Raw genomic sequence first — 8,476 nt, forward strand, 5'->3', positions numbered from 1 at the left:
CTGAAACTGGACAACAGAAGATTAGAAAACCACTTCCTGGTCTGATGAGTCAGAATTTGTTGTAAACAACATGAAAGCATGGATCAGTCCTGACTTATATCAGTGGCTCAGGCTGCTGCTGCTGCTGCAATGGTGTGTGGGGATGTTTCCTCAGCACACTGTGGGCTCTTTGGTGCTAATCAAACATTGTTTATATACCACACCCTACCTAAATATTATTACAGACCATGCCCATCTCTTTATGACCTCAGTGTAGCTGTCTTCTGATTGCTGCTTCCATCCAGATAAGCTCAAACCATCTCAGACTGGTTTCTTAAACATTTCAGTTCAGAGTACTCAAATGGCCTCCACAGCCATCAGACCTCAATAAAGCAGAACACCTTTAGGAGATTCACATCATTGATGAGCAGCTGGCAAATCTGCAGCAACTGAATGATACCGTTGTATCAATGTGGACCAGAATCTGTGGAGAATGTTTCCAGCACCTTGTTGAATTAAAGCAGTTCTGAAGGCAAAAGGGGGTCAAACCCAGTACTAGCAAGGTGCACCTAATAAAGTGATTGGTGAGTCTATGTTTCTTCAACAAAAAGGACACTAAATGGTAACTGTATTCTTAGGTCCCGTTTACATGATGCTGTTTCCACTGGAAACGGTGTCGTTTTGATGCGTTTCAGCCTTCCGTTTCAGAAACGATCTGCGTTTACACGATGACGCGTGAAACGATGAAAACGATGTAGTTCTCATGCCAGTCCACAAGTTGGCGTTGGTTTTCTCTTTGCAAAGCTTGTTTACGCAAGACGCGCATGCTTGGAGGGACACAGTAGGAAGCGCAGCAAATTGTTCATTACTTACAAAACGGCCAATGTGAGAGGTTTTGTGTGGACTGACGATGAGGTTGGATCGCTGGTGCACACAACGCTGAATTACAAAACGGTAAAAACACAAGAAAAGCACAAGAAGCACTCGTGAATCCGCGAGTACCGATTATCAATTTGCGCATGCGTGGAAAACTGTGGCCATCGCAACCATAGTGCGCATGTGCGAGTCACCCGTTTTCAAATCACCCCGGTTTCAAGCGTTTACACGAGAACGCAAGCCGGTACGTTGCTGAAACACTCCACTCTGGACCCAGTTTCCAAAACACATCGTTTTCACTCCGTTGTCGAGTAAACGGAAGGCCAAAATGCATCAAAAGGACGTCGTTTTTATTTTGAAACGGTGTCGTGTAAACGGGGCCTTAAATTACAGACTCTGCTTGAGCTAGCCAATAGGAAAGGAGCTAGCTAGCCATGGCTAATTTAGCTAACTAAAATGACCTGAGTACTCCTTGTTCTAAAGTTTTTATTAATTCCAGTTAACTGAGTTATTCCACATGACTAAATAAAGGTAAAACATATTATAAAAGATGGCTTGTGATTTTAGCAGTGGTTATATTTGGATCGGAGGGTGGAGTGTGAACTTACCAGCTAAAGCTAACAAGCTGGTTTAACTAGGTCAGTGGTTCTCAAAATCTGGGGCGTGCCCCACTGGTGTCCCACTGGCCTACTACTCTCCCCGGACCTCATGTGTGGCGTGAAACGAATTGATCCTGTATGCGGGGCGAGAACCACTGAACTAGGTGCGCTGACTTTGCACTAACATTACACCAGAGGTAGGTAAGTGCTACGTAATGCACAGTAATAAAAATTTCACTCACCAAAGCTGGAGTTAAGATTTCTTGGAAGTAAGCCATAAAATTTAGCAGATTATTGCTTTGAAAAAGTCAGAAACTAAGTCCAGAAGTCCTGCTCAGGGACTTGAATTAGCTGAGGTGAAGCTTGGAGGACAGTTAGTTGCCAAAGCAAATAACTTTTAATTGAGTTTAATTACTCCACCCAACAAAGGTGGAGAGGTTGTGTTTTGTTGTTTGTCTGTCTGATAGCAGGATAACTCAGAAAATTATGAATGGATTTCAAACATATCTGGAGTTTTTTTGTGTTACTTTGCCACGTACATTTGTAGAAGAAGGCGTTAATATTTTCAGCCGTTCTACCTTTTTTTGTTCCTTAAACTATCAAACCCTCGGTGAACCGTCACACTGTGCCTCCTGCCGTTGCTGGGCATGGCACATTATATAAGAGGTCACACTCCGTTCACTTGAAACTTTATCTCACTCAGTCTTGCAGCACTCAGGACGTGTTAAGCAGCAATTACCAGAGACTGATAAATAACACATAGATCGTTTCCCGACGAGTCACAGGTTCAGCACCGGCAGCAGCCAATCCTGCAGCGATCCAACTCCTGCTTGTGTCCTTCAGCGAGGCACTTAGCCTCGACTTGCAGGTTTCTGCTGAAGATTTGCTTCTTTTGCTTCTCATTTATCATCTGGCCTACACTAACAGCAGACCGGGTCTCAGAGCTGCTCCATGAATGCGACTAATGGTTCCAAATTGTGAGAGAGCCAATTGCTGAGCATGTACTCTCTGCTGCAGGTATATACTTAACCTCACACAGCACCGCTCCACTTATTTTGGCCCGTGAAGGAGCAGCTGGAGACTGAGTTAGTGAACTCCTATTTTGAAGCTTCAGGTTTGGTATTTTGGCTGCCATGTTGGTCTTTTGGAGCCCAAAGTGACCGTATTTGGGCAAGAGGCTGAAGCGCTATCAGGAAATACTATCAAGCTTGGTTAGCAGTGTGCATCTATGGAGAGTATACAGTGCAATGCATCTGATATGGGCAGTCTTCACAGTTGATCCATTTTATTTCTAAACTATGTTAAAATTCTTTATATTTATTATTTATAAATATTCCTATATATTAGTAATAAGGACTTCATTCCTGTAAAAAGCCATTGTGTGTTATCTGAGGCGAGAGGCAGACGTCAGGTTAACCTCTCTAACCGCTCTGGGCTTGTTACAGAGTAGCTCATATCTTCAATGGTTAAAACCCAAAGTGAAGATTTAGAGTGGCCTTCATCAAAGCCACTTACTGTTCGATGGCATTAATTTTAAAGCACTGCAAGTGCATGAACGCACCTCAGGATTTATGCAGCTGTTTGTTTCTTGAACTGCACAGAGCCTCGACGCGACTCCTTATCTGATCAAAGCAGCCTCACTGTGGCGTTACTGCCTTCCTGTTTGTCTTAACAGCCTGCTTTTGTGACCTGAAAATAATTTTATTGAAAAAGAACAAAAACAAAATCTTTTTCAGAGTTTCTGCTGACGAGCGTGAGAGGAGATGGAGCAGATTCAGAAGAAACATTAGGTGGGTAAAAACATGTGATTACAGATACAGGTGAATGAAAACCTCTGCAGATTTCTCTTTGACATTATGTGTGTATTCTTTTTACATTAAAGTGTCAGTTTGCCCCAAATGCCATTATTTACCCTGCCTACCTATTCAGATAGATTTGGCTTTACAGCAGCAAACATATGGACATGCCTATACATTGTAGAACAATAATGAAAGGATCAAAATTATATTATGTCTGTATATAGCAAACACAAAAGTGAAAACAAAGATATCCATATTTAGCTGTGACAGAGTAACACAGCACAGAGGACACTAAAGCTTCATCGCTGCTTTGCAGTGGTAACAAAAAACCAGCTCAGCTTTGATGGAGGTGATGGTGTGCGACACAAAGATACAGAATGCAGATATTCTCTCAATAGACTCCATAAGGACGCCACCTGGAACGCTTTCCCAGTTGTCAGTTGAAGGACATTTTTAAACTCTGGTCCCGACCCCAACCGAAACCATCCCAGGTGGGTTTAGATCAGGTGATTACAGAGACCAGGTGTTGCCACCTGTTGCCTTCACAGAGCCTAGATGCCTGCTTTTACTGATTCTTCTGTGGTCGTTGCTGCTGTAAGCATGAGCCTGACGTGATGGCGTGTTACTGAAGCATGTTGTGGTTGTATGTAATCATGCTGATTAAGTGTTGCATCAGTGATGCTTCGTTTTGGGAACCATGCATGCAGATAACACCCGTTCACCAAGCCTACAGTTGGACTCATCCAACCAGATTCAGGTTTCCACTAATCTGATGGTGATTCCTTGTATTTCTCAGCTCTTATTGGTCTTCTTCAGTAGCGATCTCTTTGCATATGTCAGCTGAAGCTGATATACTGTCCATGAGGGATTTGACACCAAATATCTCAAGAATTAAGAACATCCGAGGCACCAAATCTGCCTGCTTTCCATCACTTTTGTGATCATCTGAACCATTAACTGCCAGTGAAGTTCAAGTCACATGTGAGTGATTTCCCACTCTGACCAGCAGTGGCCCCTCTCCCTGAATGGTTCCTAGATATGTCACGGATTCAAATTGCAAACACCGGTGATGCAATTTAATTTGCAGGAGCAGCGTGACCCTCAGATCTTCATCCTACAAGGAGTAAACAAGTTGTGAAATCAAGCAACACGTGCTGTTCAGAGGGCCTGACATGAGCTGGTGTTCTGTTCTTTCACAGGTGTTCAGTCATGAGCGTAGCCGCTCTTTGGAGGGACCCGGGTCTTGTGGGTCTATTTATTTCCAAGAGCAGTTCAGAGGAATCATTCCTGACAGCCTATAAACTGTCAAATGAATGAGGGGCGTTTAGTGACTATCGGTAAAATGCAGCGTTCAGCAGTTGTCGTGAGGCGGTCGGGATTTCCACCTGTAACTTGTAGCTACACTCTCTATAATTGGGTTCCTTTACCCCATCTACACTGCACACAGCTTTGTTCATCACTGTCCTGTTTGTTAATGCTTGCTTGCCTTCCTCTGGTTGTTCTCCTTTCAGATATTAAATATGTTTTGATCGGAGGTGGGATCGGCCTGTTCTTAGTTGCTTTATTCATTCTAACAAAGTTCTGCATCATTAGGAAGCAAGTGAGTCAAAACAACACAGGTGAGATGGACTGTGAGGTCATATTACAGCCACGTACTATTTGCACAAAAAAAAAAAAATCCTCCCACTAAAATGGTAAGCCACATTATGTGTATCATATCTTTAAAATGTGCAATTCTTCTCCCCTCCTTATAGAGATCAACATGAGGAGAGTTTCAGAGGTAGGATGTTAACCTTATAAATTTGTTGGACTGAGTAAAAGTAAACACAGTGTAATTCATCTGTTTTCTGTTCTATTTTATAAATGACAGTCAGGAAGACAGGAAGATGGACCCTAAATCGTTTTTTTTTTTTAAATGTTTGCATCACAGAGTGCAAGTCCCCATCATTTTTTATTTACTCTCAACCGCAGCCTCGCTTGCCCTCTTTGAGCCATGTCAGCCAATCAGAACGTTCCGATGCAGCAACATCCAGTGGCGTGTGATGTCAGAGGTCAGTCAGAGTGACACGTCCGATGCCGAGAATCCCATAAAAGCAACATCTGGGTGAAACATCAACCTGGTGACCTTTTTTTTTTTTCCTTTTAGTTTTGAAACTGTTGCAGAATGTCAACATACAGTTTTACCTCATTTACTTTCTTTGTACCAATGTGTTTTTATGGTGTTCATAAAAAAATCTGTAAAGAAGTTTGTTTTTTATTTGTCTGTGGAGAGCTGCTGTGCTTTAAAGGTTTGGGTCGTTTAGAGGCCGATCACCGTATGTGTGTTTTGCATTTTTCCATATTTTCCTTGTAAATAACCAAATACTCCACTGACACGCGCACACTGCACAACAATTATTTAACACCACTCTGCAGGAAGCCTCAGATGCAGTTGACACATGTTTCCACGAGGGGGCGATATTTACCTACAGCCTTTCAGTGCTGCACCTGATCCAGAATTTCAAAAACAAATGAATGAACAGTATCACAGCTGGATAATGGCACAGTGTCATAGACATAAATAATCAGCAGCAGGGTTAACGCAGAAACACATTTACACCTGAGGCCAATTTGTAGGGACCGATCACCCTAACGTGCATGTCTTTCACCAAGCCAGTTTAATAACCTATGATACATTTGTGTGTGTGTGTGTGATGAACTGTAGTGTATATAATACAGTAAACTGACATTTCTGGCATGCATAAATTTGATTATAAATATGCATCAATGTAACTATTAAAATGAAAATGTTTTCAGATGACAGTTTGGATGATGTATAAATTGAATCTTCTACTGCAGCATTCATTGTAGCAGAGTTCAGGCTGTAGATCCATGGTGTTGGTCGTCTTCCCGCTCCATCCTTATAATCTATATCACCCAAATGAGAACTCTGAGTCCTTTGCCAAGATTGTCAGATTGCCTTTTCCAGCTCAGAGACACATGAAGAACTCATAAAAAGAACTGTAATATCCTGGAAACCTTACATACAGACATGAATAATTAGCTACAGATGAACATGTGGAACATCATGAGAATACTGAGCTTTTGCTACACCTGTTTATTCATTAGTACACAGAAACATCTTATTATAGAGATGTAGATGCCATATTTATGCAGTTTGCTAAGTGAATGTTAACTAGCAAACCAACAAAACCAGTAAAGTCCTTCAGCTCTGTTTAGCCTTTTGACACTTTTTACATTTTTACCAAAGAGACAAAATTACAGACAGGCTACTAATTAAGTCTATAAATATCTATCAAGCTAGCCAGGCATATTTTTCTCAAGACTTGGTGGAGACCAAAACAGAGTTTTTAGGCCTGAGTCACACAGGCCTAGAGACCAGTGGGTAACTGCATGGCAGCCACCAGTCACTAGGGAAAAATGAGCAATCCCCGACAGCTGTGAGTAGTTGCTTTGGTCATGAGCAGGTTGCTGTCGTTTGTATGGAACATTCAGGCTTGTCTGCAAACACTCACCAACTACTCGCTAAGTGGTTGTGAAAAATTGTGAAGAGTGTGACATAAACAGGAAACAGCCACTGCCTGCCTTCAAAGTAAAAGCTGCGAACTTTTAAAACTTGTTGGTTTCACCATGTTTTACTTTGAAGGCAAACAGACTCACATTTCATTACCGCTCAGCAGTTGGTTAGTGAGTGTTTGCAGAAAAGTCGGTGTCTTCCAGTGTGCGTGACTGAGCTAGTTCACTTCACATACAGAAACCGTTTAAAAAAAAAAGTGGAAACGGTTTCTATTTTCAAATTAATTCCTGCCTTTCCATTAAGACGAGAAGGAGATGTGTGGTTGGATTATGGTAATGTATAAATGCATGCATTATCTTGCTTTCCTGGTACATGGAACACTGAGATTCATAAATGGATGGATGGGGTTTAAACATGCCACTACCTCCACTTAGAATCTGCTGCAAAATCAACTACCTGTTAGTGATCAGGTTTCACTGAACAAATTCTGGGTGGCAGCGTGGTGGTTAGCACTCCCTGTGTCTGTGTGGGTTTTCTCTGGGTACTCTGGGTTTTTTTCTCCCACAATCCAAAGGCATGCAGTTAGTGGGGTTGGGTTAATTGGTGATTCTAAATTGCCAACAGGTGTAAATGTGACCTGTACAGGGGGCACCCTGCCTCTCTCCCTATGTCAGCTGGGATAGGCTCCAGCATCCCTGAACAGGATAAGCAGGAGAGACTGGATGGATGATTAAAGACCGTCACATTACTGTCTCTGATGGGGGCTGCACTGACTAATATATTATTGTTTTATATAAGTTCAAAGTTTTTCATTTGGAATTTCTCTGTGCTCTTTAGATTATGTATATGTGTGTAATTAATTTGTGTACATCACGTATTGCATGTATATGGTGTATGTAATATTGTTTAACTCCTGCTGACTGAGTTGCTGCCTCCTCTCTTAGACGGGATTAAAGAAAAAAGAAAAGCAAAAGAAAATTTCATTCTTCTAGTAACTCGAAACACACCTATAAATAGATCGAGCTGTGTCTGGCCATAACAATATTTAAAATAACAGCTCAGAACTGCTTATTGTGAAGTTTGTCAAGATACAGCTGAGATATGTCAGTTTCCAGCCAATGCTGTGGGCTAACTGGTTGAGAAAAACAAGTTTGTATTCCAGTTTTTTCTCCCAGTATTTGCTGAACAAAAAGGAAAGAAGTGTCTGCAGAGCTGGTAAACAGTTCGAAGAAAAGCTTCAGCAAGAATCTCTGCAGTGTTTCCATCCCCTTATTCAGTGAATCACAGACCACACTCCTGGAGGTTACAGTGCTTTTGTAAAGAGCATCCAGGCTTGTCAAACTGTTGCCAGACTAGGAGCATTTAAGAGGTCTCAGTCCTTCACCCAGGCGCTGCCCTCTGATGTTTGATAAAAGCTGGCAAAGTGTCCCAAAAACCCAGAGCTGAAAGACTGCTGTACAAAGATTCACTGTGGGATCATGTTACACACACAAAAAAAGACACGATTCAGGATAGATGTGAAGACACACACAGACCTGCAAAGACACAACATTAACCACGAGTTTCCAGGGATCGTTTTGAAAGAAGGACGAAGGACAGTGAAGTGTTTGAGAAAAAAACTGAATTAATGCGAACATTCCCACACACAGGCTGCAACCCCCCCCCCACACACACACACACCCCCATCATATGTGTTTGTGCGCGTG

Source organism: Archocentrus centrarchus, chromosome 19, assembly GCF_007364275.1.
Source record: "Archocentrus centrarchus isolate MPI-CPG fArcCen1 chromosome 19, fArcCen1, whole genome shotgun sequence".
Lineage (NCBI taxonomy): Eukaryota > Metazoa > Chordata > Actinopteri > Cichliformes > Cichlidae > Archocentrus > Archocentrus centrarchus.